This window comes from Ranitomeya variabilis, chromosome 5, assembly GCF_051348905.1.
Source record: "Ranitomeya variabilis isolate aRanVar5 chromosome 5, aRanVar5.hap1, whole genome shotgun sequence".
Taxonomy (NCBI): domain Eukaryota; kingdom Metazoa; phylum Chordata; class Amphibia; order Anura; family Dendrobatidae; genus Ranitomeya; species Ranitomeya variabilis.
The window spans coordinates 89285533-89311818 of NC_135236.1; the positions used below are offsets into that span (position 1 = coordinate 89285533).

The 26286-nt window shown below is 41.5% G+C and overlaps 27 non-coding genes across 27 annotated transcripts; all 27 read left to right on the forward strand.

Moving 5' to 3' along the window:
• Positions 1–319: 319 nt before the first annotated feature.
• TRNAR-CCU (transfer RNA arginine (anticodon CCU)) lies at positions 320–392 on the forward strand. Its single transcript has one exon. It is a non-coding gene; the product is annotated as a tRNA-Arg (tRNA).
• Positions 393–1258: 866 nt separating this feature from the next.
• Positions 1259–1351, forward strand: TRNAI-UAU (transfer RNA isoleucine (anticodon UAU)). Its single transcript is given in 2 exon segments — positions 1259–1296; positions 1316–1351. It is a non-coding gene; the product is annotated as a tRNA-Ile (tRNA).
• Positions 1352–1798: 447 nt separating this feature from the next.
• TRNAR-CCU (transfer RNA arginine (anticodon CCU)) lies at positions 1799–1871 on the forward strand. The gene has a single exon. It is a non-coding gene; the product is annotated as a tRNA-Arg (tRNA).
• Positions 1872–2731: 860 nt separating this feature from the next.
• Positions 2732–2824, forward strand: TRNAI-UAU (transfer RNA isoleucine (anticodon UAU)). The gene is given in 2 exon segments: positions 2732–2769; positions 2789–2824. It is a non-coding gene; the product is annotated as a tRNA-Ile (tRNA).
• Positions 2825–3271: 447 nt separating this feature from the next.
• TRNAR-CCU (transfer RNA arginine (anticodon CCU)) lies at positions 3272–3344 on the forward strand. Its single transcript has one exon. It is a non-coding gene; the product is annotated as a tRNA-Arg (tRNA).
• Positions 3345–4200: 856 nt separating this feature from the next.
• Positions 4201–4293, forward strand: TRNAI-UAU (transfer RNA isoleucine (anticodon UAU)). Its single transcript is given in 2 exon segments — positions 4201–4238; positions 4258–4293. It is a non-coding gene; the product is annotated as a tRNA-Ile (tRNA).
• A 447-nt stretch (positions 4294–4740) lies between these two features.
• Positions 4741–4813, forward strand: TRNAR-CCU (transfer RNA arginine (anticodon CCU)). The gene has a single exon. It is a non-coding gene; the product is annotated as a tRNA-Arg (tRNA).
• Positions 4814–5669: 856 nt separating this feature from the next.
• On the forward strand, positions 5670–5762 carry TRNAI-UAU (transfer RNA isoleucine (anticodon UAU)). Its single transcript is given in 2 exon segments — positions 5670–5707; positions 5727–5762. It is a non-coding gene; the product is annotated as a tRNA-Ile (tRNA).
• A 447-nt stretch (positions 5763–6209) lies between these two features.
• TRNAR-CCU (transfer RNA arginine (anticodon CCU)) lies at positions 6210–6282 on the forward strand. Its single transcript has one exon. It is a non-coding gene; the product is annotated as a tRNA-Arg (tRNA).
• A 1243-nt stretch (positions 6283–7525) lies between these two features.
• Positions 7526–7618, forward strand: TRNAI-UAU (transfer RNA isoleucine (anticodon UAU)). Its single transcript is given in 2 exon segments — positions 7526–7563; positions 7583–7618. It is a non-coding gene; the product is annotated as a tRNA-Ile (tRNA).
• A 447-nt stretch (positions 7619–8065) lies between these two features.
• TRNAR-CCU (transfer RNA arginine (anticodon CCU)) lies at positions 8066–8138 on the forward strand. The gene has a single exon. It is a non-coding gene; the product is annotated as a tRNA-Arg (tRNA).
• Positions 8139–9392: 1254 nt separating this feature from the next.
• On the forward strand, positions 9393–9485 carry TRNAI-UAU (transfer RNA isoleucine (anticodon UAU)). The gene is given in 2 exon segments: positions 9393–9430; positions 9450–9485. It is a non-coding gene; the product is annotated as a tRNA-Ile (tRNA).
• Positions 9486–9932: 447 nt separating this feature from the next.
• On the forward strand, positions 9933–10005 carry TRNAR-CCU (transfer RNA arginine (anticodon CCU)). Its single transcript has one exon. It is a non-coding gene; the product is annotated as a tRNA-Arg (tRNA).
• Positions 10006–10872: 867 nt separating this feature from the next.
• On the forward strand, positions 10873–10965 carry TRNAI-UAU (transfer RNA isoleucine (anticodon UAU)). Its single transcript is given in 2 exon segments — positions 10873–10910; positions 10930–10965. It is a non-coding gene; the product is annotated as a tRNA-Ile (tRNA).
• A 447-nt stretch (positions 10966–11412) lies between these two features.
• Positions 11413–11485, forward strand: TRNAR-CCU (transfer RNA arginine (anticodon CCU)). The gene has a single exon. It is a non-coding gene; the product is annotated as a tRNA-Arg (tRNA).
• Positions 11486–12144: 659 nt separating this feature from the next.
• On the forward strand, positions 12145–12237 carry TRNAI-UAU (transfer RNA isoleucine (anticodon UAU)). The gene is given in 2 exon segments: positions 12145–12182; positions 12202–12237. It is a non-coding gene; the product is annotated as a tRNA-Ile (tRNA).
• A 447-nt stretch (positions 12238–12684) lies between these two features.
• On the forward strand, positions 12685–12757 carry TRNAR-CCU (transfer RNA arginine (anticodon CCU)). Its single transcript has one exon. It is a non-coding gene; the product is annotated as a tRNA-Arg (tRNA).
• Positions 12758–13624: 867 nt separating this feature from the next.
• On the forward strand, positions 13625–13717 carry TRNAI-UAU (transfer RNA isoleucine (anticodon UAU)). The gene is given in 2 exon segments: positions 13625–13662; positions 13682–13717. It is a non-coding gene; the product is annotated as a tRNA-Ile (tRNA).
• Positions 13718–14165: 448 nt separating this feature from the next.
• On the forward strand, positions 14166–14238 carry TRNAR-CCU (transfer RNA arginine (anticodon CCU)). Its single transcript has one exon. It is a non-coding gene; the product is annotated as a tRNA-Arg (tRNA).
• Positions 14239–15105: 867 nt separating this feature from the next.
• TRNAI-UAU (transfer RNA isoleucine (anticodon UAU)) lies at positions 15106–15198 on the forward strand. Its single transcript is given in 2 exon segments — positions 15106–15143; positions 15163–15198. It is a non-coding gene; the product is annotated as a tRNA-Ile (tRNA).
• A 447-nt stretch (positions 15199–15645) lies between these two features.
• TRNAR-CCU (transfer RNA arginine (anticodon CCU)) lies at positions 15646–15718 on the forward strand. Its single transcript has one exon. It is a non-coding gene; the product is annotated as a tRNA-Arg (tRNA).
• Positions 15719–16585: 867 nt separating this feature from the next.
• TRNAI-UAU (transfer RNA isoleucine (anticodon UAU)) lies at positions 16586–16678 on the forward strand. Its single transcript is given in 2 exon segments — positions 16586–16623; positions 16643–16678. It is a non-coding gene; the product is annotated as a tRNA-Ile (tRNA).
• Positions 16679–17125: 447 nt separating this feature from the next.
• Positions 17126–17198, forward strand: TRNAR-CCU (transfer RNA arginine (anticodon CCU)). Its single transcript has one exon. It is a non-coding gene; the product is annotated as a tRNA-Arg (tRNA).
• Positions 17199–18065: 867 nt separating this feature from the next.
• Positions 18066–18158, forward strand: TRNAI-UAU (transfer RNA isoleucine (anticodon UAU)). The gene is given in 2 exon segments: positions 18066–18103; positions 18123–18158. It is a non-coding gene; the product is annotated as a tRNA-Ile (tRNA).
• A 739-nt stretch (positions 18159–18897) lies between these two features.
• Positions 18898–18970, forward strand: TRNAR-CCU (transfer RNA arginine (anticodon CCU)). Its single transcript has one exon. It is a non-coding gene; the product is annotated as a tRNA-Arg (tRNA).
• Positions 18971–19837: 867 nt separating this feature from the next.
• On the forward strand, positions 19838–19930 carry TRNAI-UAU (transfer RNA isoleucine (anticodon UAU)). Its single transcript is given in 2 exon segments — positions 19838–19875; positions 19895–19930. It is a non-coding gene; the product is annotated as a tRNA-Ile (tRNA).
• Positions 19931–20669: 739 nt separating this feature from the next.
• On the forward strand, positions 20670–20742 carry TRNAR-CCU (transfer RNA arginine (anticodon CCU)). The gene has a single exon. It is a non-coding gene; the product is annotated as a tRNA-Arg (tRNA).
• The last annotated feature ends 5544 nt before the right edge of the window (positions 20743–26286 follow it).

A 26286-nucleotide genomic window follows, 5' to 3' on the forward strand; every position in this document is an offset into this window, starting at 1 on the left:
TTGCCGCAGGTTGGACAAGTCTATTGAGTCCCACCGTAATCTGGTGTCATAATTGAAAGGGAAATGTGGAAGATATCTATTTAGTTTTTCAGGCTTCTGGCAGTCCAATAAACTTTCCATCATCGGCATTGATAACGTACAGTGACCCGACAAAGTTAGCCCTGGCTCTCTTCTAAAATAAAGATGCATGTGCATTCGGACTGTTTGTTTCAATTTGGAGTTCAAACGTACAAGATCGTCCTTGATAACTCAATCAAAAGTGAGTGATTCACTCTTGTGGTAACCAAAGAAAGTCTGGATTTTTAAGCTACTCCATCAAGCCCCAGTGGCCTAATGGATAAGGCACTGGCCTCCTAAGCCAGGGATTGTGGGTTCAAGTCCCATCTGGGGTGCTTGTTGATTTCCCTTTCCAACAGTTTCTCATGGAAGGTTGATGGTGCAGGTGTAAACTGTTCTCCTTGTGTTGTTTCTTTGTAAATTAGTTCTTGCAAACCTCTACCCTTTACAACGATCCTTTCCATGTACTGAGAGAAGTGTTAACACGCAATTGTGTGGGGCTGACAAACATAGCATCTTAATTGTTTGCATCATCATGTATGACCCAAATAACAAAGAGTATCTTTTCTAAGATATGGATATTCTTTCAACCACACAATATTGGCAAATATCAAAATCAAAAATTATAATTGAAAAATGTAAACGGTATTTGAAACATTTTGGACAACGTTCTTTTTTTCATATCATGTTCTTTCTTACAAAACAAAATGAGTAATCTTTCAATTTTCACCCTGGCCACTGGGAATATTTTGGACTCAAACATCCTGTCGTTCTAGAGCAGTTTTGCTTAATATCAGAGGTACGGTTACAAAGACTGACAACACCTCTTTACGCAGCTGTTAACACAGGATCTAGGAATCACAAAAGGTGATGTCACAGATGACCCTGCAGCCCCTGAATTCAGAAGAATTTTTTATATCGTCAATGTCTGTTCATTGCAGCAAATGTAAGAGCGCATTTCCTGAAGAAAAAAAAAACAAAAAACACCAGGATGTTTGAGTCTAAAATGACCCAGCGTCCAGTGTATAAATTTCTCATTTCCATTTTTAATAAAGATTGTGATATGGTAAAATATATATTGTCAAACATTATAATAAAACCTTAGAAACCTGTTGTAAGCAATCATTAATTTTCTGAAGAACTATCCCATTTCATTTTTTTTTTTTTTATCAAATTTATGTCATAGCGGTGTACCCAGTCAGCTCCAGTGGCGCAATCGGTCAGCGCGCGGTACTTATAAAGCAGTAACTGTCGAGTGATGCCGAGGTTGTGAGTTCGACCCTCACCTGGAGCATTCTATTCTTGCCTTCGTTTTGTATTTTTTACTACTGAAGTCGTTGAATCGGTTCATGATCTAGTGTCAAGATTAAGAGAGAAATTTCAACGAGATATTTGTTGTTTAAATTTTTGTATTTTTTTAAATTGCCGCAGGTTGGACAAGTCTATTGAGTCCCACCGTAATCTGGTGTCATAATTGAAAGGGAAATGTGGAAGATATCTATTTAGTTTTTCAGGCTTCTGGCAGTCCAATAAACTTTCCATCATCGGCATTGATAACGTACAGTGACCCGACAAAGTTAGCCCTGGCTCTCTTCTAAAATAAAGATGCATGTGCATTCGGACTGTTTGTTTCAATTTGGAGTTCAAACGTACAAGATCGTCCTTGATAACTCAATCAAAAGTGAGTGATTCACTCTTGTGGTAACCAAAGAAAGTCTGGATTTTTAAGCTACTCCATCAAGCCCCAGTGGCCTAATGGATAAGGCACTGGCCTCCTAAGCCAGGGATTGTGGGTTCAAGTCCCATCTGGGGTGCTTGTTGATTTCCCTTTCCAACAGTTTCTCATGGAAGGTTGATGGTGCAGGTGTAAACTGTTCTCCTTGTGTTGTTTCTTTGTAAATTAGCTCTTGCAAACCTCTACCCTTTACAACGATCCTTTCCATGTACTGAGAGAAGTGTTAACACGCAATTGTGTGGGGCCGACAAACATAGCATCTTAATTGTTTGCATCATCATTTATGACCCAAATAACAAAGAGTATCTTTTCTAAGATATGGATATGCTTTCAACCACACAATATTGGCAAATATCAAAATCAAAAATTATAATTGAAAAATGTAAACGGTTTTTGAAACATTTTGGACAACGTTCTTTTTTTCATATCATGTTCTTTCTTACAAAACAAAATGAGTAATCTTTCAATTTTCACCCTGGCCACTGGGAATATTTTGGACTCAAACATCCTGTCGTTCTAGAGCAGTTTTGCTTAATATCAGAGGTACGGTTACAAAGACTGACAACACCTCTTTACGCAGCTGTTAACACAGGATCTAGGAATCACAAAAGGTGATGTCACAGATGACCCTGCAGCCCCTGAATTCAGAAGAATTTTTTATATTGTCAATGTCTGTTCATTGCAGCAAATGTAAGTGCGCATTTCCTGAAGAAAAAAAAAAAAAAACAGGATGTTTGAGTCTAAAATGACCCAGCGTCCAGTGTATAAATTTCTCATTTTCATTTTTAATAAAGACTGTGATATGGTAAAATATATATTGTCAAACATTATAATAAAACCTTAGAAACCTGTTGTAAGCGATCATTAATTTTCTGAAGAACTATCCCATTTCAATTTTTTTTTTTAATCAAATTTATGTCATAGCGGTGTACCCAGTCAGCTCCAGTGGCGCAATCGGTCAGCGCGCGGTACTTATAAAGCAGTAACTGTCGAGTGATGCCGAGGTTGTGAGTTCGACCCTCTCCTGGAGCATTCTATTCTTGCCTTCGTTTTGTATTTTTTACTACTGAAGTCGTTGAATCGGTTCATGATCTAGTGTCAAGATTAAGAGAGAAATTTCAACGAGATATTTGTTGTTTAAATTTTTGTATTTTTTTAAATTGCCGCAGGTTGGACAAGTCTATTGAGTCCCACCGTAATCTGGTGTCATAATTGAAAGGGAAATGTGGAAGATATCTATTTAGTTTTTCAGGCTTCTGGCAGTCCAATAAACTTTCCATCATCGGCATTGATAACGTACAGTGACCCGACAAAGTTAGCCCTGGCTCTCTTCTAAAATAAAGATGCATGTGCATTCGGACGGTTTGTTTCAATTTGGAGTTCAAACGTACAAGATCGTCCTTGATAACTCAATCAAAAGTGAGTGATTCACTCTTGTGGTAACCAAAGAAAGTCTGGATATTTAAGCTACTCCATCAAGCCCCAGTGGCCTAATGGATAAGACACTGGCCTCCTAAGCCAGGGATTGTGGGTTCAAGTCCCATCTGGGGTGCTTGTTGATTTCCCTTTCCAACAGTTTCTCATGGAAGGTTGATGGTGCAGGTGTAAACTGTTCTCCTTGTGTTGTTTCTTTGTAAATTAGTTCTTGCAAACCTCTACCCTTTACAACGATCCTTTCCATGTACTGAGAGAAGTGTTAACACGCAATTGTGTGGGGCCGACAAACATAGCATCTTAATTGTTTGCATCGTCATTTATGACCCAAATAACAAAGAGTATCTTTTCTAAGATATGGATATGCTTTCAACCACACAATATTGGCAAATATCAAAATCAAAAATTATAATTGAAAAATGTAAACGGTTTTTGAAACATTTTGGACAACGTTCTTTTTTTCATATCATGTTCTTACTTACAAAACAAAATGAGTAATCTTTCAATTTTCACCCTGGCTACTGGGAATATTTTGGACTCAAACATCCTGTCGTTCTAGAGCAGTTTTGCTTAATATCAGAGGTATGGTTACAAAGACTGACAACACCTCTTTACGCAGCTGTTAACACAGGATCTAGGAATCACAAAAGGTGATGTCACAGATGACCCTGCAGCCCCTGAATTCAGAAGAATTTTTTATATCGTCAATGTCTGTTCATTGCAGCAAATGTAAGTGCGCATTTCCTGAAGAAAAAAAAAAACAGGATGTTTGAGTCTAAAATGACCCAGCGTCCAGTGTATAAATTTCTCATTTTCATTTTTAATAAAGATTGTGATATGGTAAAATATATATTGTCAAACATTATAATAAAACCTTAGAAACCTGTTGTAAGCAATCATTAATTTTCTGAAGAACTATCCCATTTCAATTTTTTTTTTTAATCAAATTTATGTCATAGCGGTGTACCCAGTCAGCTCCAGTGGCGCAATCGGTCAGCGCGCGGTACTTATAAAGCAGTAACTGTCGAGTGATGCCGAGGTTGTGAGTTCGACCCTCACCTGGAGCATTCTATTCTTGCCTTCGTTTTGTATTTTTTACTACTGAAGTCGTTGAATCGGTTCATGATCTAGTGTCAAGATTAAGAGAGAAATTTCAACGAGATATTTGTTGTTTAAATTTTTGTATTTTTTTAAATTGCCGCAGGTTGGACAAGTCTATTGAGTCCCACCGTAATCTGGTGTCATAATTGAAAGGGAAATGTGGAAGATATCTATTTAGTTTTTCAGGCTTCTGGCAGTCCAATAAACTTTCCATCATCGGCATTGATAACGTACAGTGACCCGACAAAGTTAGCCCTGGCTCTCTTCTAAAATAAAGATGCATGTGCATTCGGACGGTTTGTTTCAATTTGGAGTTCAAACGTACAAGATCGTCCTTGATAACTCAATCAAAAGTGAGTGATTCACTCTTGTGGTAACCAAAGAAAGTCTGGATATTTAAGCTACTCCATCAAGCCCCAGTGGCCTAATGGATCAGGCACTGGCCTCCTAAGCCAGGGATTGTGGGTTCAAGTCCCATCTGGGGTGCTTGTTGATTTCCCTTTCCAACAGTTTCTCATGGAAGGTTGATGGTGCAGGTGTAAACTGTTCTCCTTGTGTTGTTTCTTTGTAAATTAGTTCTTGCAAACCTCTACCCTTTACAACGATCCTTTCCATGTACTGAGAGAAGTGTTAACACGCAATTGTGTGGGGCCGACAAACATAGCATCTTAATTGTTTGCATCGTCATTTATGACCCAAATAACAAAGAGTATCTTTTCTAAGATATGGATATGCTTTCAACCACACAATATTGGCAAATATCAAAATCAAAAATTATAATTGAAAAATGTAAACGGTTTTTGAAACATTTTGGACAACGTTCTTTTTTTCATATCATGTTCTTTCTTACAAAACAAAATGAGTAATCTTTCAATTTTCACCCTGGCCACTGGGAATATTTTGGACTCAAACATCCTGTCGTTCTAGAGCAGTTTTGCTTAATATCAGAGGTACGGTTACAAAGACTGACAACACCTCTTTACGCAGCTGTTAACACAGGATCTAGGAATCACAAAAGGTGATGTCACAGATGACCCTGCAGCCCCTGAATTCAGAAGAATTTTTTATATCGTCAATGTCTGTTCATTGCAGCAAATGTAAGTGCGCATTTCCTGAAGAAAAAAAAAAACAGGATGTTTGAGTCTAAAATGACCCAGCGTCCAGTGTATAAATTTCTCATTTTCATTTTTAATAAAGATTGTGATATGGTAAAATATATATTGTCAAACATTATAATAAAACCTTAGAAACCTGTTGTAAGCAATCATTAATTTTCTGAAGAACTATCCCATTTCAATTTTTTTTTTTAATCAAATTTATGTCATAGCGGTGAAGCCAGTCAGCTCCAGTGGCGCAATCGGTCAGCGCGCGGTACTTATAAAGCAGTAACTGTCGAGTGATGCCGAGGTTGTGAGTTCGACCCTCACCTGGAGCATTCTATTCTTGCCTTCGTTTTGTATTTTTTACTACTGAAGTCATTGAATCGGTTCATGATCTAGTGTCAAGATTAAGAGAGAAATTTCAACGAGATATTTGTTGTTTAAATTTTTGTATTTTTTTAAATTGCCGCAGGTTGGACAAGTCTATTGAGTCCCACCGTAATCTGGTGTCATAATTGAAAGGGAAATGTGGAAGATATCTATTTAGTTTTTCAGGCTTCTGGCAGTCCAATAAACTTTCCATCATCGGCATTGATAACGTACAGTGACCCGACAAAGTTAGCCCTGGCTCTCTTCTAAAATAAAGATGCATGTGCATTCGGACGGTTTGTTTCAATTTGGAGTTCAAACGTACAAGATCGTCCTTGATAACTCAATCAAAAGTGAGTGATTCACTCTTGTGGTAACCAAAGAAAGTCTGGATATTTAAGCTACTCCATCAAGCCCCAGTGGCCTAATGGATAAGGCACTGGCCTCCTAAGCCAGGGATTGTGGGTTCAAGTCCCATCTGGGGTGCTTGTTGATTTCCCTTTCCAACAGTTTCTCATGGAAGGTTGATGGTGCAGGTGTAAACTGTTCTCCTTGTGTTGTTTCTTTGTAAATTAGTTCTTGCAAACCTCTACCCTTTACAACGATCCTTTCCATGTACTGAGAGAAGTGTTAGGCTATGTTCACACGGTGCGGTTTTTGCTGCGGATCCGCAGCGGAATTGCACTGCGGATCCGCAGCAGTTTTCCATGTAGGTTACAGTACAATGTAACCCAATGGAAAAAAGGACCCGCTGTGCCGACGATCCTTTTTTCCACAGGCAAATCCGCAGCGGTTTTGCCTGCAGAAAAAAGAAGTAGCATGTCACTTCTTTCTGCAGATTCCGCTGCGGGTTTCCAGCAGCACCAATAGGAAACTGCATTTGGAAACCCGCAGTGGAATCCGCAGAAGAAAAAGGATCAAAAACCGCAGCTAAAATCAGCGCTGAATTTAGCTGCGGTTTTTCAAAACAGGACCTGAAAAAAAAAGGATGAAAAAAAGGATCGTGTGAACGTAGCCTTAACACGCAATTGTGTGGGGCCGACAAACATAGCATCTTAATTGTTTGCATCGTCATTTATGACCCAAATAACAAAGAGTATCTTTTCTAAGATATGGATATGCTTTCAACCACACAATATTGGCAAATATCAAAATCAAAAATTATAATTGAAAAATGTAAACGGTTTTTGAAACATTTTGGACAACGTTCTTTTTTTCATATCATGTTCTTACTTACAAAACAAAATGAGTAATCTTTCAATTTTCACCCTGGCCACTGGGAATATTTTGGACTCAAACATCCTGTCGTTCTAGAGCAGTTTTGCTTAATATCAGAGGTATGGTTACAAAGACTGACAACACCTCTTTACGCAGCTGTTAACACAGGATCTAGGAATCACAAAAGGTGATGTCACAGATGACCCTGCAGCCCCTGAATTCAGAAGAATTTTTTATATCGTCAATGTCTGTTCATTGCAGCAAATGTAAGTGCGCATTTCCTGAAGAAAAAAAAAAACAGGATGTTTGAGTCTAAAATGACCCAGCGTCCAGTGTATAAATTTCTCATTTTCATTTTTAATAAAGATTGTGATATGGTAAAATATATATTGTCAAACATTATAATAAAACCTTAGAAACCTGTTGTAAGCAATCATTAATTTTCTGAAGAACTATCCCATTTCAATTTTTTTTTTTAATCAAATTTATGTCATAGCGGTGTAGCCAGTCAGCTCCAGTGGCGCAATCGGTCAGCGCGCGGTACTTATAAAGCAGTAACTGTCGAGTGATGCCGAGGTTGTGAGTTCGACCCTCACCTGGAGCATTCTATTCTTGCCTTCGTTTTGTATTTTTTACTACTGAAGTCATTGAATCGGTTCATGATCTAGTGTCAAGATTAAGAGAGAAATTTCAACGAGATATTTGTTGTTTAAATTTTTGTATTTTTTTAAATTGCCGCAGGTTGGACAAGTCTATTGAGTCCCACCGTAATCTGGTGTCATAATTGAAAGGGAAATGTGGAAGATATCTATTTAGTTTTTCAGGCTTCTGGCAGTCCAATAAACTTTCCATCATCGGCATTGATAACGTACAGTGACCCGACAAAGTTAGCCCTGGCTCTCTTCTAAAATAAAGATGCATGTGCATTCGGACGGTTTGTTTCAATTTGGAGTTCAAACGTACAAGATCGTCCTTGATAACTCAATCAAAAGTGAGTGATTCACTCTTGTGGTAACCAAAGAAAGTCTGGATATTTAAGCTACTCCATCAAGCCCCAGTGGCCTAATGGATAAGGCACTGGCCTCCTAAGCCAGGGATTGTGGGTTCAAGTCCCATCTGGGGTGCTTGTTGATTTCCCTTTCCAACAGTTTCTCATGGAAGGTTGATGGTGCAGGTGTAAACTGTTCTCCTTGTGTTGTTTCTTTGTAAATTAGTTCTTGCAAACCTCTACCCTTTACAACGATCCTTTCCATGTACTGAGAGAAGTGTTAGGCTATGTTCACACGGTGCGGTTTTTGCTGCGGATCCGCAGCGGAATTGCACTGCGGATCCGCAGCAGTTTTCCATGTAGGTTACAGTACAATGTAACCCAATGGAAAAAAGGACCCGCTGTGCCGACGATCCTTTTTTCCACAGGCAAATCCGCAGCGGTTTTGCCTGCAGAAAAAAGAAGTAGCATGTCACTTCTTTCTGCAGATTCCGCTGCGGGTTTCCAGCAGCACCAATAGGAAACTGCATTTGGAAACCCGCAGTGGAATCCGCAGAAGAAAAAGGATCAAAAACCGCAGCTAAAATCAGCGCTGAATTTAGCTGCGGTTTTTCAAAACAGGACCTGAAAAAAAAAGGATGAAAAAAAGGATCGTGTGAACGTAGCCTTAACACGCAATTGTGTGGGGCCGACAAACATAGCATCTTAATTGTTTGCATCGTCATTTATGACCCAAATAACAAAGAGTATCTTTTCTAAGATATGGATATGCTTTCAACCACACAATATTGGCAAATATCAAAATCAAAAATTATAATTGAAAAATGTAAACGGTTTTTGAAACATTTTGGACAACGTTCTTTTTTTCATATCATGTTCTTACTTACAAAACAAAATGAGTAATCTTTCAATTTTCACCCTGGCCACTGGGAATATTTTGGACTCAAACATCCTGTCGTTCTAGAGCAGTTTTGCTTAATATCAGAGGTATGGTTACAAAGACTGACAACACCTCTTTACGCAGCTGTTAACACAGGATCTAGGAATCACAAAAGGTGATGTCACAGATGACCCTGCAGCCCCTGAATTCAGAAGAATTTTTTATATCGTCAATGTCTGTTCATTGCAGCAAATGTAAGTGCGCATTTCCTGAAGAAAAAAAAAACAAAAAAAAAAACAGGATGTTTGAGTCTAAAATGACCCAGCGTCCAGTGTATAAATTTCTCATTTTCATTTTTAATAAAGATTGTGATATGGTAAAATATATATTGTCAAACATTATAATAAAACCTTAGAAACCTGTTGTAAGCAATCATTAATTTTCTGAAGAACTATCCCATTTCAATTTTTTTTTTTAATCAAATTTATGTCATAGCGGTGTACCCAGTCAGCTCCAGTGGCGCAATCGGTCAGCGCGCGGTACTTATAAAGCAGTAACTGTCGAGTGATGCCGAGGTTGTGAGTTCGACCCTCACCTGGAGCATTCTATTCTTGCCTTCGTTTTGTATTTTTTACTACTGAAGTCGTTGAATCGGTTCATGATCTAGTGTCAAGATTAAGAGAGAAATTTCAACGAGATATTTGTTGTTTAAATTTTTGTATTTTTTTAAATTGCCGCAGGTTGGACAAGTCTATTGAGTCCCACCGTAATCTGGTGTCATAATTGAAAGGGAAATGTGGAAGATATCTATTTAGTTTTTCAGGCTTCTGGCAGTCCAATAAACTTTCCATCATCGGCATTGATAACGTACAGTGACCCGACAAAGTTAGCCCTGGCTCTCTTCTAAAATAAAGATGCATGTGCATTCGGACGGTTTGTTTCAATTTGGAGTTCAAACGTACAAGATCGTCCTTGATAACTCAATCAAAAGTGAGTGATTCACTCTTGTGGTAACCAAAGAAAGTCTGGATATTTAAGCTACTCCATCAAGCCCCAGTGGCCTAATGGATAAGGCACTGGCCTCCTAAGCCAGGGATTGTGGGTTCAAGTCCCATCTGGGGTGCTTGTTGATTTCCCTTTCCAACAGTTTCTCATGGAAGGTTGATGGTGCAGGTGTAAACTGTTCTCCTTGTGTTGTTTCTTTGTAAATTAGTTCTTGCAAACCTCTACCCTTTACAACGATCCTTTCCATGTACTGAGAGAAGTGTTAACACGCAATTGTGTGGGGCCGACAAACATAGCATCTTAATTGTTTGCATCGTCATTTATGACCCAAATAACAAAGAGTATCTTTTCTAAGATATGGATATGCTTTCAACCACACAATATTGGCAAATATCAAAATCAAAAATTATAATTGAAAAATGTAAACGGTTTTTGAAACATTTTGGACAACGTTCTTTTTTTCATATCATGTTCTTTCTTACAAAACAAAATGAGTAATCTTTCAATTTTCACCCTGGCCACTGGGAATATTTTGGACTCAAACATCCTGTCGTTCTAGAGCAGTTTTGCTTAATATCAGAGGTATGGTTACAAAGACTGACAACACCTCTTTACGCAGCTGTTAACACAGGATCTAGGAATCACAAAAGGTGATGTCACAGATGACCCTGCAGCCCCTGAATTCAGAAGAATTTTTTATATCGTCAATGTCTGTTCATTGCAGCAAATGTAAGTGCGCATTTCCTGAAGGAAAAAAAACAAAAAAAAAAAACAGGATGTTTGAGTCTAAAATGACCCAGCGTCCAGTGTATAAATTTCTCATTTTCATTTTTAATAAAGATTGTGATATGGTAAAATATATATTGTCAAACATTATAATAAAACCTTAGAAACCTGTTGTAAGCAATCATTAATTTTCTGAAGAACTATCCCATTTCAATTTTTTTTTTTAATCAAATTTATGTCATAACGGTGTGCCCAGTCAGCTCCAGTGGCGCAATCGGTCAGCGCGCGGTACTTATAAAGCAGTAACTGTCGAGTGATGCCGAGGTTGTGAGTTCGACCCTCACCTGGAGCATTCTATTCTTGCCTTCGTTTTGTATTTTTTACTACTGAAGTCGTTGAATCGGTTCATGATCTAGTGTCAAGATTAAGAGAGAAATTTCAACGAGATATTTGTTGTTTAAATTTTTGTATTTTTTTAAATTGCCGCAGGTTGGACAAGTCTATTGAGTCCCACCGTAATCTGGTGTCATAATTGAAAGGGAAATGTGGAAGATATCTATTTAGTTTTTCAGGCTTCTGGCAGTCCAATAAACTTTCCATCATCGGCATTGATAACGTACAGTGACCCGACAATGTTAGCCCTGGCTCTCTTCTAAAATAAAGATGCATGTGCATTCGGACGGTTTGTTTCAATTTGGAGTTCAAACGTACAAGATCGTCCTTGATAACTCAATCAAAAGTGAGTGATTCACTCTTGTGGTAACCAAAGAAAGTCTGGATATTTAAGCTACTCCATCAAGCCCCAGTGGCCTAATGGATAAGGCACTGGCCTCCTAAGCCAGGGATTGTGGGTTCAAGTCCCATCTGGGGTGCTTGTTGATTTCCCTTTCCAACAGTTTCTCATGGAAGGTTGATGGTGCAGGTGTAAACTGTTCTCCTTGTGTTGTTTCTTTGTAAATTAGTTCTTGCAAACCTCTACCCTTTACAACGATCCTTTCCATGTACTGAGAGAAGTGTTAGGCTATGTTCACACGGTGCGGTTTTTGCTGCGGATCCGCAGCGGAATTGCACTGCGGATCCGCAGCAGTTTTCCATGTAGGTTACAGTACAATGTAACCCAATGGAAAAAAGTACCCGCTGTGCCGACGATCCTTTTTTCCACAGGCAAATCCGCAGCGGTTTTGCCTGCAGAAAAAAGAAGTAGCATGTCACTTCTTTCTGCAGATTCCGCTGCGGGTTTCCAGCAGCACCAATAGGAAACTGCATTTGGAAACCCGCAGTGGAATCCGCAGAAGAAAAAGGATCAAAAACCGCAGCTAAAATCAGCGCTGAATTTAGCTGCGGTTTTTCAAAACAGGACCTGAAAAAAAAAGGATGAAAAAAAGGATCGTGTGAACGTAGCCTTAACACGCAATTGTGTGGGGCCGACAAACATAGCATCTTAATTGTTTGCATCGTCATTTATGACCCAAATAACAAAGAGTATCTTTTCTAAGCGGTGTACCCAGTGTCATAGCGGTGTACCCAGTCAGCTCCAGTGGCGCAATCGGTCAGCGCGCGGTACTTATAAAGCAGTAACTGTCGAGTGATGCCGAGGTTGTGAGTTCGACCCTCACCTGGAGCATTCTATTCTTGCCTTCGTTTTGTATTTTTTACTACTGAAGTCGTTGAATCGGTTCATGATCTAGTGTCAAGATTAAGAGAGAAATTTCAACGAGATATTTGTTGTTTAAATTTTTGTATTTTTTTAAATTGCCGCAGGTTGGACAAGTCTATTGAGTCCCACCGTAATCTGGTGTCATAATTGAAAGGGAAATGTGGAAGATATCTATTTAGTTTTTCAGGCTTCTGGCAGTCCAATAAACTTTCCATCATCGGCATTGATAACGTACAGTGACCCGACAAAGTTAGCCCTGGCTCTCTTCTAAAATAAAGATGCATGTGCATTCGGACGGTTTGTTTCAATTTGGAGTTCAAACGTACAAGATCGTCCTTGATAACTCAATCAAAAGTGAATGATTCACTCTTGTGGTAACCAAAGAAAGTCTGGATTTTTAAGCTACTCCATCAAGCCCCAGTGGCCTAATGGATAAGGCACTGGCCTCCTAAGCCAGGGATTGTGGGTTCAAGTCCCATCTGGGGTGCTTGTTGATTTCCCTTTCCAACAGTTTCTCATGGAAGGTTGATGGTGCAGGTGTAAACTGTTCTCCTTGTGTTGTTTCTTTGTAAATTAGTTCTTGCAAACCTCTACCCTTTACAACGATCCTTTCCATGTACTGAGAGAAGTGTTAACACGCAATTGTGTGGGGCCGACAAACATAGCATCTTAATTGTTTGCATCATCATTTATGACCCAAATAACAAAGAGTATCTTTTCTAAGATATGGATATGCTTTCAACCACACAATATTGGCAAATATCAAAATCAAAAATTATAATTGAAAAATGTAAACGGTTTTTGAAACATTTTGGACAACGTTCTTTTTTTCATATCATGTTCTTTCTTACAAAACAAAATGAGTAATCTTTCAATTTTCACCCTGGCCACTGGGAATATTTTGGACTCAAACATCCTGTCGTTCTAGAGCAGTTTTGCTTAATATCAGAGGTATGGTTACAAAGACTGACAACACCTCTTTACGCAGCTGTTAACACAGGATCTAGGAATCACAAAAGGTGATGTCACAGATGACCCTGCAGCCCCTGAATTCAGAAGAATTTTTTATATCGTCAATGTCTGTTCATTGCAGCAAATGTAAGTGCGCATTTCCTGAAGAAAAAAAAACCAAAAAAAAAACCAGGATGTTTGAGTCTAAAATGACCCAGCGTCCAGTGTATAAATTTCTCATTTTCCTTTTTAATAAAGATTGTGATATGGTAAAATATATATTGTCAAACATTATAATAAAACCTTAGAAACCTGTTGTAAGCAATCATTAATTTTCTGAAGAACTATCCCATTTCAATTTTTTTTTTTTATCAAATTTATGTCATAGCGGTGTACCCAGTCAGCTCCAGTGGCGCAATCGGTCAGCGCGCGGTACTTATAAAGCAGTAACTGTCGAGTGATGCCGAGGTTGTGAGTTCGACCCTCACCTGGAGCATTCTATTCTTGCCTTCGTTTAGTATTTTTTACTACTGAAGTCGTTGAATCGGTTCATGATCTAGTGTCAAGATTAAGAGAGAAATTTCAACGAGATATTTGTTGTTTAAATTTTTGTATTTTTTTGAAATTGCCGCAGGTTGGACAAGTCTATTGAGTCCCACCGTAATCTGGTGTCATAATTGAAAGGGAAATGTGGAAGATATCTATTTAGTTTTTCAGGCTTCTGGCAGTCCAATAAACTTTCCATCATCGGCATTGATAACGTACAGTGACCCGACAAAGTTAGCCCTGGCTCTCTTCTAAAATAAAGATGCATGTGCATTCGGACGGTTTGTTTCAATTTGGAGTTCAAACGTACAAGATCGTCCTTGATAACTCAATCAAAAGTGAGTGATTCACTCTTGTGGTAACCAAAGAAAGTCTGGATTTTTAAGCTACTCCATCAAGCCCCAGTGGCCTAATGGATAAGGCACTGGCCTCCTAAGCCAGGGATTGTGGGTTCAAGTCCCATCTGGGGTGCTTGTTGATTTCCTTTTCCAACAGTTTCTCATGGAAGGTTGATGGTGCAGGTGTAAACTGTTCTCCTTGTGTTGTTTCTTTGTAAATTAGTTCTTGCAAACCTCTACCCTTTACAACGATCCTTTCCATGTACTGAGAGAAGTGTTAACACGCAATTGTGTGGGGCCGACAAACATAGCATCTTAATTGTTTGCATCGTCATTTATGACCCAAATAACAAAGAGTATCTTTTCTAAGATATGGATATGCTTTCAACCACACAATATTGGCAAATATCAAAATCAAAAATTATAATTGAAAAATGTAAACGGTTTTTGAAACATTTTGGACAACGTTCTTTTTTTCATATCATGTTCTTTCTTACAAAACAAAATGAGTAATCTTTCAATTTTCACCCTGGCCACTGGGAATATTTTGGACTCAAACATCCTGTCGTTCTAGAGCAGTTTTGCTTAATATCAGAGGTATGGTTACAAAGACTGACAACACCTCTGTACGCAGCTGTTAACACAGGATCTAGGAATCACAAAAGGTGATGTCACAGATGACCCTGCAGCCCCTGAATTCAGAAGAATTTTTTATATCGTCAATGTCTGTTCATTGCAGCAAATGTAAGTGCGCATTTCCTGAAGAAAAAAAAAACAAAAAAAAAAACAGGATGTTTGAGTCTAAAATGACCCAGCGTCCAGTGTATAAATTTCTCATTTTCATTTTTAATAAAGATTGTGATATGGTAAAACATTTATTGTCAAACATTATAATAAAACCTTAGAAACCTGTTGTAAGCAATCATTAATTTTCTGAAGAACTATCCCATTTCAATTTTTTTTTTTTATCAAATTTATGTCATAGCGGTGTACCCAGTCAGCTCCAGTGGCGCAATCGGTCAGCGCGCGGTACTTATAAAGCAGTAACTGTCGAGTGATGCCGAGGTTGTGAGTTCGACCCTCACCTGGAGCATTCTATTCTTGCCTTCGTTTTGTATTTTTTACTACTGAAGTCGTTGAATCGGTTCATGATCTAGTGTCAAGATTAAGAGAGAAATTTCAACGAGATATTTGTTGTTTAAATTTTTGTATTTTTTTAAATTGCCGCAGGTTGGACAAGTCTATTGAGTCCCACCGTAATCTGGTGTCATAATTGAAAGGGAAATGTGGAAGATATCTATTTAGTTTTTCAGGCTTCTGGCAGTCCAATAAACTTTCCATCATCGGCATTGATAACGTACAGTGACCCGACAAAGTTAGCCCTGGCTCTCTTCTAAAATAAAGATGCATGTGCATTCGGACGGTTTGTTTCAATTTGGAGTTCAAACGTACAAGATCGTCCTTGATAACTCAATCAAAAGTGAGTGATTCACTCTTGTGGTAACCAAAGAAAGTCTGGATTTTTAAGCTACTCCATCAAGCCCCAGTGGCCTAATGGATAAGGCACTGGCCTCCTAAGCCAGGGATTGTGGGTTCAAGTCCCATCTGGGGTGCTTGTTGATTTCCCTTTCCAACAGTTTCTCATGGAAGGTTGATGGTGCAGGTGTAAACTGTTCTCCTTGTGTTGTTTCTTTGTAAATTAGTTCTTGCAAACCTCTACCCTTTACAACGATCCTTTCCATGTACTGAGAGAAGTGTTAACACGCAATTGTGTGAGGCCGACAAACATAGCATCTTAATTGTTTGCATCGTCATTTATGACCCAAATAACAAAGAGTATCTTTTCTAAGATATGGATATGCTTTCAACCACACAATATTGGCAAATATCAAAATCAAAAATTATAATTGAAAAATGTAAACGGTTTTTGAAACATTTTGGACAACGTTCTTTTTTTCATATCATGTTCTTTCTTGCAAAACAAAATGAGTAATCTTTCAATTTTCACCCTGGCCACTGGGAATATTTTGGACTCAAACATCCTGTCGTTCTAGAGCAGTTTTGCTTAATATCAGAGGTATGGTTACAAAGACTGACAACACCTCTGTACGCAGCTGTTAACACAGGATCTAGGAATCACAAAAGGTGATGTCACAGATGACCCTGCAGCCCCTGAATTCAGAAGAATTTTTTATATCGTCAATGTCTGTTCATTGCAGCAAATGTAAGTGCGCATTTCCTGAAGAAAAAAAAAACAAAAAAAAAAACAGGATGTTTGAGTCTAAAATGACCCAGCGTCCAGTGTATAAATTTCTCATTTTCATTTTTAATAAAGATTGTGATATGGTAAAATATTTATTGTCAAACATTATAATAAAACCTTAGAAACCTGTTGTAAGCAATCATTAATTTTCTGAAGAACTATCCCATTTCAATTTTTTTTTTTTATCAAATTTATGTCATAGCGGTGTACCCAGTCAGCTCCAGTGGCGCAATCGGTCAGCGCGCGGTACTTATAAAGCAGTAACTGTCGAGTGATGCCGAGGTTGTGAGTTCGACCCTCACCTGGAGCATTCTATTCTTGCCTTCGTTTTGTATTTTTTACTACTGAAGTCGTTGAATCGGTTCATGATCTAGTGTCAAGATTAAGAGAGAAATTTCAACGAGATATTTGTTGTTTAAATTTTTGTATTTTTTTAAATTGCCGCAGGTTGGACAAGTCTATTGAGTCCCACCGTAATCTGGTGTCATAATTGAAAGGGAAATGTGGAAGATATCTATTTAGTTTTTCAGGCTTCTGGCAGTCCAATAAACTTTCCATCATCGGCATTGATAACGTACAGTGACCCGACAAAGTTAGCCCTGGCTCTCTTCTAAAATAAAGATGCATGTGCATTCGGACGGTTTGTTTCAATTTGGAGTTCAAACGTACAAGATCGTCCTTGATAACTCAATCAAAAGTGAGTGATTCACTCTTGTGGTAACCAAAGAAAGTCTGGATTTTTAAGCTACTCCATCATGCCCCAGTGGCCTAATGGATAAGGCACTGGCCTCCTAAGCCAGGGATTGTGGGTTCAAGTCCCATCTGGGGTGCTTGTTGATTTCCCTTTCCAACAGTTTCTCATGGAAGGTTGATGGTGCAGGTGTAAACTGTTCTCCTTGTGTTGTTTCTTTGTAAATTAGTTCTTGCAAACCTCTACCCTTTACAACGATCCATTCCATGTACTGAGAGAAGTGTTAACACGCAATTGTGTGGGGCCGACAAACATAGCATCTTAATTGTTTGCATCATCATTTATGACCCAAATAACAAAGAGTATCTTTTCTAAGATATGGATATGCTTTCAACCACACAATATTGGCAAATATCAAAATCAAAAATTATAATTGAAAAATGTAAACGGTTTTTGAAACATTTTGGACAACGTTCTTTTTTTCATATCATGTTCTTTCTTACAAAACAAAATGAGTAATCTTTCAATTTTCACCCTGGCCACTGGGAATATTTTGGACTCAAACATCCTGTCGTTCTAGAGCAGTTTTGCTTAATATCAGAGGTATGGTTACAAAGACTGACAACACCTCTTTACGCTGCTGTTAACACAGGATCTAGGAATCACAAAAGGTGATGTCACAGATGACCCTGCAGCCCCTGAATTCAGAAGAATTTTTAATATCGTCAATGTCTGTTCATTGCAGCAAATGTAAGTGCGCATTTCCTGAAGAAAAAAAAAACAAAAAAAAAAACAGCATGTTTAAGTCTAAAATGACCCAGCGTCCAGTGTATAAATTTCTCATTTTCATTTTTAATAAAGATTGTGATATGGTAAAATATATATTGTCAAACATTATAATAAAACCTTAGAAACCTGTTGTAAGCAATCATTAATTTTCTGAAGAACTATCCCATTTCAATTTTTTTTTTTAATCAAATTTATGTCATAGCGTTGTACCCAGTCAGCTCCAGTGGCGCAATCGGTCAGCGCGCGGTACTTATAAAGCAGTAACTGTCGAGTGATGCCGAGGTTGTGAGTTCGACCCTCACCTGGAGCATTCTATTCTTGCCTTCGTTTTGTATTTTTTACTACTGAAGTCGTTGAATCGGTTCATGATCTAGTGTCAAGATTAAGGCTACGTTCACATTTGCGGTCAGCGCCGCAGCGGCGCCGCATGCGTCATGCGCCCCTATACTTAACATGGGGGCGCATGGACATGCGTTGTGCTGCGTTTTGCGCCGCATGGCCGCAAGCGTTGGACGCAAGAAACGCTTCAAGTTGCATTTTTTTTGCTTCCAACTTGCGGGCAAAAACGACGCATGCGGCGCAAAACGCAGCGTTTTAGCGTGCGTTTTGCCGCGTTTTTGTTTGCGTTGTGCGCTGCGGCGCCGACGCTGCGGCGCACAACGCAAATATGAACGTAGCGAGAGAAATTTCAACGAGATATTTGTTGTTTAAATTTTTATATTTTTTTAAATTGCCGCAGGTTGGACAAGTCTATTGAGTCCCACCGTAATCTGGTGTCATAATTGAAAGGGAAATGTGGAAGATATCTATTTAGTTTTTCAGGCTTCTGGCAGTCCAATAAACTTTCCATCATCGGCATTGATAACGTACAGTGACCCGACAAAGTTAGCCCTGGCTCTCTTCTAAAATAAAGATGCATGTGCATTCGGACGGTTTGTTTCAATTTGGAGTTCAAACGTACAAGATCGTCCTTGATAACTCAATCAAAAGTGAGTGATTCACTCTTGTGGTAACCAAAGAAAGTCTGGATATTTAAGCTACTCCATCAAGCCCCAGTGGCCTAATGGATAAGGCACTGGCCTCCTAAGCCAGGGATTGTGGGTTCAAGTCCCATCTGGGGTGCTTGTTGATTTCCCTTTCCAACAGTTTCTCATGGAAGGTTGATGGTGCAGGTGTAAACTGTTCTCCTTGTGTTGTTTCTTTGTAAATTAGTTCTTGCAAACCTCTACCCTTTACAACGATCCATTCCATGTACTGAGAGAAGTGTTAACACGCAATTGTGTGGGGCCGACAAACATAGCATCTTAATTGTTTGCATCATCATTTATGACCCAAATAACAAAGAGTATCTTTTCTAAGATATGGATATGCTTTCAACCACACAATATTGGCAAATATCAAAATCAAAAATTATAATTGAAAAATGTAAACGGTTTTTGAAACATTTTGGACAACGTTCTTTTTTTCATATCATGTTCTTTCTTACAAAACAAAATGAGTAATCTTTCAATTTTCACCCTGGCCACTGGGAATATTTTGGACTCAAACATCCTGTCGTTCTAGAGCAGTTTTGCTTAATATCAGAGGTATGGTTACAAAGACTGACAACACCTCTTTACGCTGCTGTTAACACAGGATCTAGGAATCACAAAAGGTGATGTCACAGATGACCCTGCAGCCCCTGAATTCAGAAGAATTTTTTATATCGTCAATGTCTGTTCATTGCAGCAAATGTAAGTGCGCATTTCCTGAAGAAAAAAAAAACAAAAAAAAAAACAGCATGTTTAAGTCTAAAATGACCCAGCGTCCAGTGTATAAATTTCTCATTTTCATTTTTAATAAAGATTGTGATATGGTAAAATATATATTGTCAAACATTATAATAAAACCTTAGAAACCTGTTGTAAGCAATCATTAATTTTCTGAAGAACTATCCCATTTCAATTTTTTTTTTTAATCAAATTTATGTCATAGCGTTGTACCCAGTCAGCTCCAGTGGCGCAATCGGTCAGCGCGCGGTACTTATAAAGCAGTAACTGTCGAGTGATGCCGAGGTTGTGAGTTCGACCCTCACCTGGAGCATTCTATTCTTGCCTTCGTTTTGTATTTTTTACTACTGAAGTCGTTGAATCGGTTCATGATCTAGTGTCAAGATTAAGGCTACGTTCACATTTGCGGTCAGCGCCGCAGCGGCGCCGCATGCGTCATGCGCCCCTATACTTAACATGGGGGCGCATGGACATGCGTTGTGCTGCGTTTTGCGCCGCATGGCCGCAAGCGTTGGACGCAAGAAACGCTTCAAGTTGCATTTTTTTTGCTTCCAACTTGCGGGCAAAAACGACGCATGCGGCGCAAAACGCAGCGTTTTAGCGTGCGTTTTGCCGCGTTTTTGTTTGCGTTGTGCGCTGCGGCGCCGACGCTGCGGCGCACAACGCAAATGTGAACGTAGCGAGAGAAATTTCAACGAGATATTTGTTGTTTAAATTTTTGTATTTTTTTAAATTGCCGCAGGTTGGACAAGTCTATTGAGTCCCACCGTAATCTGGTGTCATAATTGAAAGGGAAATGTGGAAGATATCTATTTAGTTTTTCAGGCTTCTGGCAGTCCAATAAACTTTCCATCATCGGCATTGATAACGTACAGTGACCCGACAAAGTTAGCCCTGGCTCTCTTCTAAAATAAAGATGCATGTGCATTCGGACGGTTTGTTTCAATTTGGAGTTCAAACGTACAAGATCGTCCTTGATAACTCAATCAAAAGTGAGTGATTCACTCTTGTGGTAACCAAAGAAAGTCTGGATTTTTAAGCTACTCCATCAAGCCCCAGTGGCCTAATGGATAAGGCACTGGCCTCCTAAGCCAGGGATTGTGGGTTCAAGTCCCATCTGGGGTGCTTGTTGATTTCCCTTTCCAACAGTTTCTCATGGAAGGTTGATGGTGCAGGTGTAAACTGTTCTCCTTGTGTTGTTTCTTTGTAAATTAGTTCTTGCAAACCTCTACCCTTTACAACGATCCATTCCATGTACTGAGAGAAGTGTTAACACGCAATTGTGTGGGGCCGACAAACATAGCATCTTAATTGTTTGCATCATCATTTATGACCCAAATAACAAAGAGTATCTTTTCTAAGATATGGATATGCTTTCAACCACACAATATTGGCAAATATCAAAATCAAAAATTATAATTGAAAAATGTAAACGGTTTTTGAAACATTTTGGACAACGTTCTTTTTTTCATATCATGTTCTTTCTTACAAAACAAAATGAGTAATCTTTCAATTTTCACCCTGGCCACTGGGAATATTTTGGACTCAAACATCCTGTCGTTCTAGAGCAGTTTTGCTTAATATCAGAGGTATGGTTACAAAGACTGACAACTAGTGTTGAGCGATACTTTCCGATATCGGAAAGTATCGGTATCGGAAAGTATCGGCCGATACCGTCACAGTATCGGAATCCAATCCGATACCGATACCCGATCCCAATGCAAGTCAATGGGACGAAAATATCGGAATTAAAATAAACCCTTTATACACTTGTAGGTTCATTCTACATGAAGGAAAACAACTAAGAATATTGTAGGATGTATTGGGGGACGTGGCGGAGATATTAAAGGGACAGAGGTTTAGCCCAATGTAATAGAATAGCAGGATTTTTTATTTTTTTTTATGAAGTTCGGCGTTAGAAAGAATTTGACTATGTTTTTTTTTTTTTTTTTATGTCAGATATTGATGTTTCACTACTTCCACGCCCTTCACCTTCTTTTTTACTTCTCCCACGCTTTCTTCTTAATTATCCTCATCATCAGCTTCTTTGACATCAACTTCTTCACCTTATTCATCTTCTTCTTCATCTTCTACCTATTATTTTTTGGGTTACATTGTTCATATTCTTTTTATTTTACTATTATCTTCATCATATTCAACTTCTTCATCATATTCTTATTTGTGACAGGCATTCCCGTAGTTGTTATCTATAAAAGTTTGAAGATTACACCTTCCGTTCTGCCTGTCACAAAACAGTTACATTTGTCCGCGTTCAGTTTGGCCTGCAGCATCAGGCTTTATCCAGGGGCACCACGAGGAGGAACGGACTCACCCCCATACACTGCTTAGTCTTCTTCTGCTTATAATTTAGATAATATTTTTTGCTCTGATATTTAGTGTTATGCTTAATGTTCTTCTGCTCTTTGTTCTGCAGCCTCTTGTTCTTCTGCTTCTCGGTCTTCCAGGTCGTCGTCGTCTCCAGGGTCGTCGTCTCCGGGGTCGTCGTCATCGGGGTGGTCTTCAGGGTCGTCGTCTCCGGGGTCGTCGTCATCGGGGTGGTCTTCGGGGTCATCGTCTCCAGGGTCGTCGTCATCACGGTGGTTGTTGTCTCTGGTGTCGTCGTCATCTTAGGGGTGGTCTTCTGGGTCATTGTGTTTAGTCTCTTGAACTTGGAAATGTAGCAGAAGGTACAAGAAGGCTGAGAAAATGCCGAGAACCAGCTGATGGAACTGGAACTCGGATGGCTACCCGAAGGTCCAAGAGCCAATGGAACTACCGAGGACCAGCTGACGTTACTGGAACCCGGTTACTAAGCAGGAGGTACCTGTGCTGAAAGCACTACCAAGGACCACCTGACGTTGGTGGAACTCGGATACCCAGAGGGAGGCACCTAAGCCAAAGGCTCTGCCCGGAATCAGCTGACGGTACTGGAACCAGGATGGGGAGCAGAAGGTACAAAAGCAAAAGACACTGCCGAGAACCAGCTGACGGTGCTGGAACCCGGATGGGTAGCCGAAGGTCCAAGAGCCAATGGAACTACAGAGGACCAGCTGACGTTACTGGAACCCGGTTACTAAGCAGGAGGTACCCGTTCCTGAAAGCACTACCAAGGACCACCTGACGTTGGTGGAACTCGGATACCAAAGGGAGGCACCTAAGCCAAAGGCTCTGCCTGGAACCAGCTGACGGTACTGGAACCAGGATGGGGAGCAGAAGGTACAAGAGCAAGTGTCTGCGTGGCTTTTGCAGGACACGATGCCGGCTGCACAGCAGGGGAACAGCTGGCGGTGCTGGACCCCACTGACACATTGGCGAGGTGTTTTTCTCTGTGCAGCTAGCACATCTGGGCCCCAACTGGCGGTTTGTTAGAGCCCAGGGTCAGCAGGAGGAGGAGCAGGAGGAGGAGGAGCAGGGGGAGGGGAGTGTAGGCCGAAGCCTGCACTGGCGGCAGCTTTGGGTCTGTTGTGTCTGCGTGGCTTTTGCAGGACACGTTGCCGGCTACACAGCAGGGGAACAGCTGGCGGTGCTGGACCCCACTGACACATTGGCGAGGTGTTTGGCTCTGTGCAGCCAGCACTTCCGGACAGCAACTAGCGTTGTTGGAGCCCGGGCTCTGCAGGTGGAGCAGAGTGTAGGCCGAAGCCTAATTGAACCGATTTCAAAAGTCACCTTTAACCCCCCCTCAGGGGTTACAAAGTAGAAGAGCCACAGCTTATGCAGCAGCAGTGCTGCGCAAGTCAAAGGTTGCTCTTGTAATTTTTCTCCTTGCACACGCTGAATGGAACACGTATAACATTCAGCCCTTTATACAGTCAAACTGTGTAATGGAGGCGCGAGTTCCCTTTGTAATGAGACGCAGCACAGGTGTCAAGAATCCCACCTTGGTGCTGGGTGCAGCCTCCCGAGCGTTGTTATTTGCTGTACAGGAGTCTGCGCTGTCGTGTTATCCCCTGGCCTAGCGCCGTTAGCGCTGCCCATCTTCTGGCATCATGTAATGTCGGCCGGTGCGGTTCGCGATGACCATGAATCCCAGCCCCGCAGTGTCTTAACATTGTTAAAACACTGCGGGGCTGGGATTCAGGGCCTGGCGCAGCACATATGTTGGCCTCTCACACTTGGGTCCTTACACCCGCTTCAGACTGTGCGGCGTCATCTGATCCCTTATCGCATGCCACGGCCATGAAGCCGCACAGTCCGAAGAAGGCGGAAGGAGAGGAGGGACAGGCGAACTGATGCACTGATCCTGCCCATGAATCACACCCTCGCAGTCCCAATAAATAAGACACCGAGGGGCGTTGTGTGGGTCAGGGCGGCCGCAGAGGCGCAGCCAGCCAAACAATGATGCCAGAAGACGGGCAGCGCTACCAAGGGGGTTGCAGCGTGTCATTACAAAGGAAAGTCACACCACCGGGACGGTTAAATGGTCACACAGAGGACACATTTCACACGTGTTTTCAGTTCCACATGTGCGAGGAGAATACGTTTCTGAGCCACCTTGCACACATGCAGCATTACCGCTGTACAAGGTGGCTGGATAACGTAAAAACGCCTGGGGGAGGGGGGACAGGTTCCCTTCAATTTCAGTTCTTGTGTCTGCGTGGCTTTTGCAGGACACGTTGCCGGCTGCACAGCAGGGGAACAGCTGGCGGTGCTGGACCCCACTGACACATTGGCTGGTGTTTTTCTCTGTGCAGCTAGCACATCTGGGCCCCAACTGGCGGTGTGTTAGAGCCCAGGGACAGCAGGAGGAGGAGCAGGAGGAGGAGGAGCAGGGGGAGGGGAGTGTAGGCCGAAGCCTGCACTGGCGGCAGCTTTGGGTCTGTTGTGTCTGCGTGGCTTTTGCAGGACACGTTGCCGGCTACACAGCAGGGGAACAGCTGGCGGTGCTGGACCCCACTGACACATTGGCGAGGTGTTTGGCTCTGTGCAGCCAGCACTTCTGGACAGCAACTAGCGTTGTTGGAGCCCGGGCTCTGCAGGTGGAGCAGAGTGTAGGCCGAAGCCTAATTGAACCGATTTCAAAAGTCACCTTTAACCCCCCCTCAGGGGTTACAAAGTAGAAGAGCCACAGCTTATGCAGCAGCAGTGCTGCGCAAGTCAAAGGTTGCTCTTGTAATTTTTCTCCTTGCACATGCTGAATGGAACACGTATAACATTTAGCCCTTTATACAGTCAAACTGTGTAATGGAGGCGAGAGTTCCCTTTGTAATGAGACGCAGCACAGGTGTCAAGAATCCCACCTTGGTGCTGGGTGCAGCCTCCCGAGCGTTGTTATTTGCTGTACAGGAGTCTGCGCTGTCGTGTTATCCCCTGGCCTAGCGCCGTTAGCGCTGCCCATCTTCTGGCATCATGTAATGTCGGCCGGTGCGGTTCGCGATGCCCATGAATCCCAGCCCCGCAGTGTCTTAACATTGTTAAAACACTGCGGGGCTGGGATTCAGGGCCTGGCGCAGCACATATGTTCGCCTCTCACACTCGGGTCCTTACACCCGCTTCAGACTGTGCGGCGTCATCTGATCCCTTATCGCATGCCACGGCCATGAAGCCGCACAGTCCGAAGAAGGCGGAAGGAGAGGAGGGACAGGCGAACTGATGCACTGATCCTGCCCATCAATCACACCCTCGCAGTCCCATTAAATAAGACAACGAGGGCTGTTGTGTGGGTCAGGGCGGCCGCAGAGGCGCAGCCAGCCAAACAATGATGCCAGAAGACGGGCAGCGTTACCAAGGAGCTTGTTGCGTGTGTCAATACAAAGTCAAATCACACCTGAGGGACGTTTTAATGGTCACAGAGGACACATTTTAGACGTGTTCACTTCAACATGGGCAAGGAGAATAAGTTTCTGAGCCACCTTGAACACATGCAGCATTACTGCTGTTCAAGGTAGCTGTAAAACATAGAAACACCTGGGGGAGGGGGGACAGGTTCCCTTCAATTTCAGTTCTTGTGTCTGCGTGGCGGTCGCAGGACACGTTGCCGGCTACACAGCAGGGGAACAGCTGGCGGTGCTGAACCCCACTGACACATTGGCTGGTGTTTTTCTCTGTGCAGCTAGCACATCTGGGCAAAAACTGGCGGTGTTAGAGCCCAGGGTCAGCAGGAGGAGCAGGGGGAGCGGAGTGTAGGCCGAAGCCTGCACTCGAGCAAGTTGAAAGGAAACCTTTAACCCCCCCCCCCCCAGGCGTTTGTAGCTGAAAGAGCCATTGTGTACAGCACTAATGCTGGAAAAGGTAAACTTAGCTCTTTTAATTATGGTCCTTGTACATGCGGAACCTAACATTTATGAAATGTGTCTCCTCACAGCGTTAAACCGTCCGGTAGGTGGAACTTTCCTTTGTCGTGTGACGCAGCACAGCCATCATTTTTACCCCCTTGGCGCCGTGCGCCGCCTCCTCAGCGTTGTTTGAATCTGTCCCGGAGCCTGCGCTGTTAGGTTAGCCCTTGGCCATGCACACATGTTGCGCTGCCCGTCTTCTGACCTCATTTGGTGTCAGGCTGGCTGCGCCTGTGCGGGTGCGCTGGCCGAGATCCCGCCTCGCAGTGTCGTCTAATGTAATCCCACCGCGGGCCTGTGATCCGTGCCCGTGCGCAGTGCATATCCTCTCCTCTCACTCCCCTCCCTACGGCTTTTTCAGACTGTGCGGTGTCACGGCCGTGGCATGCTATTA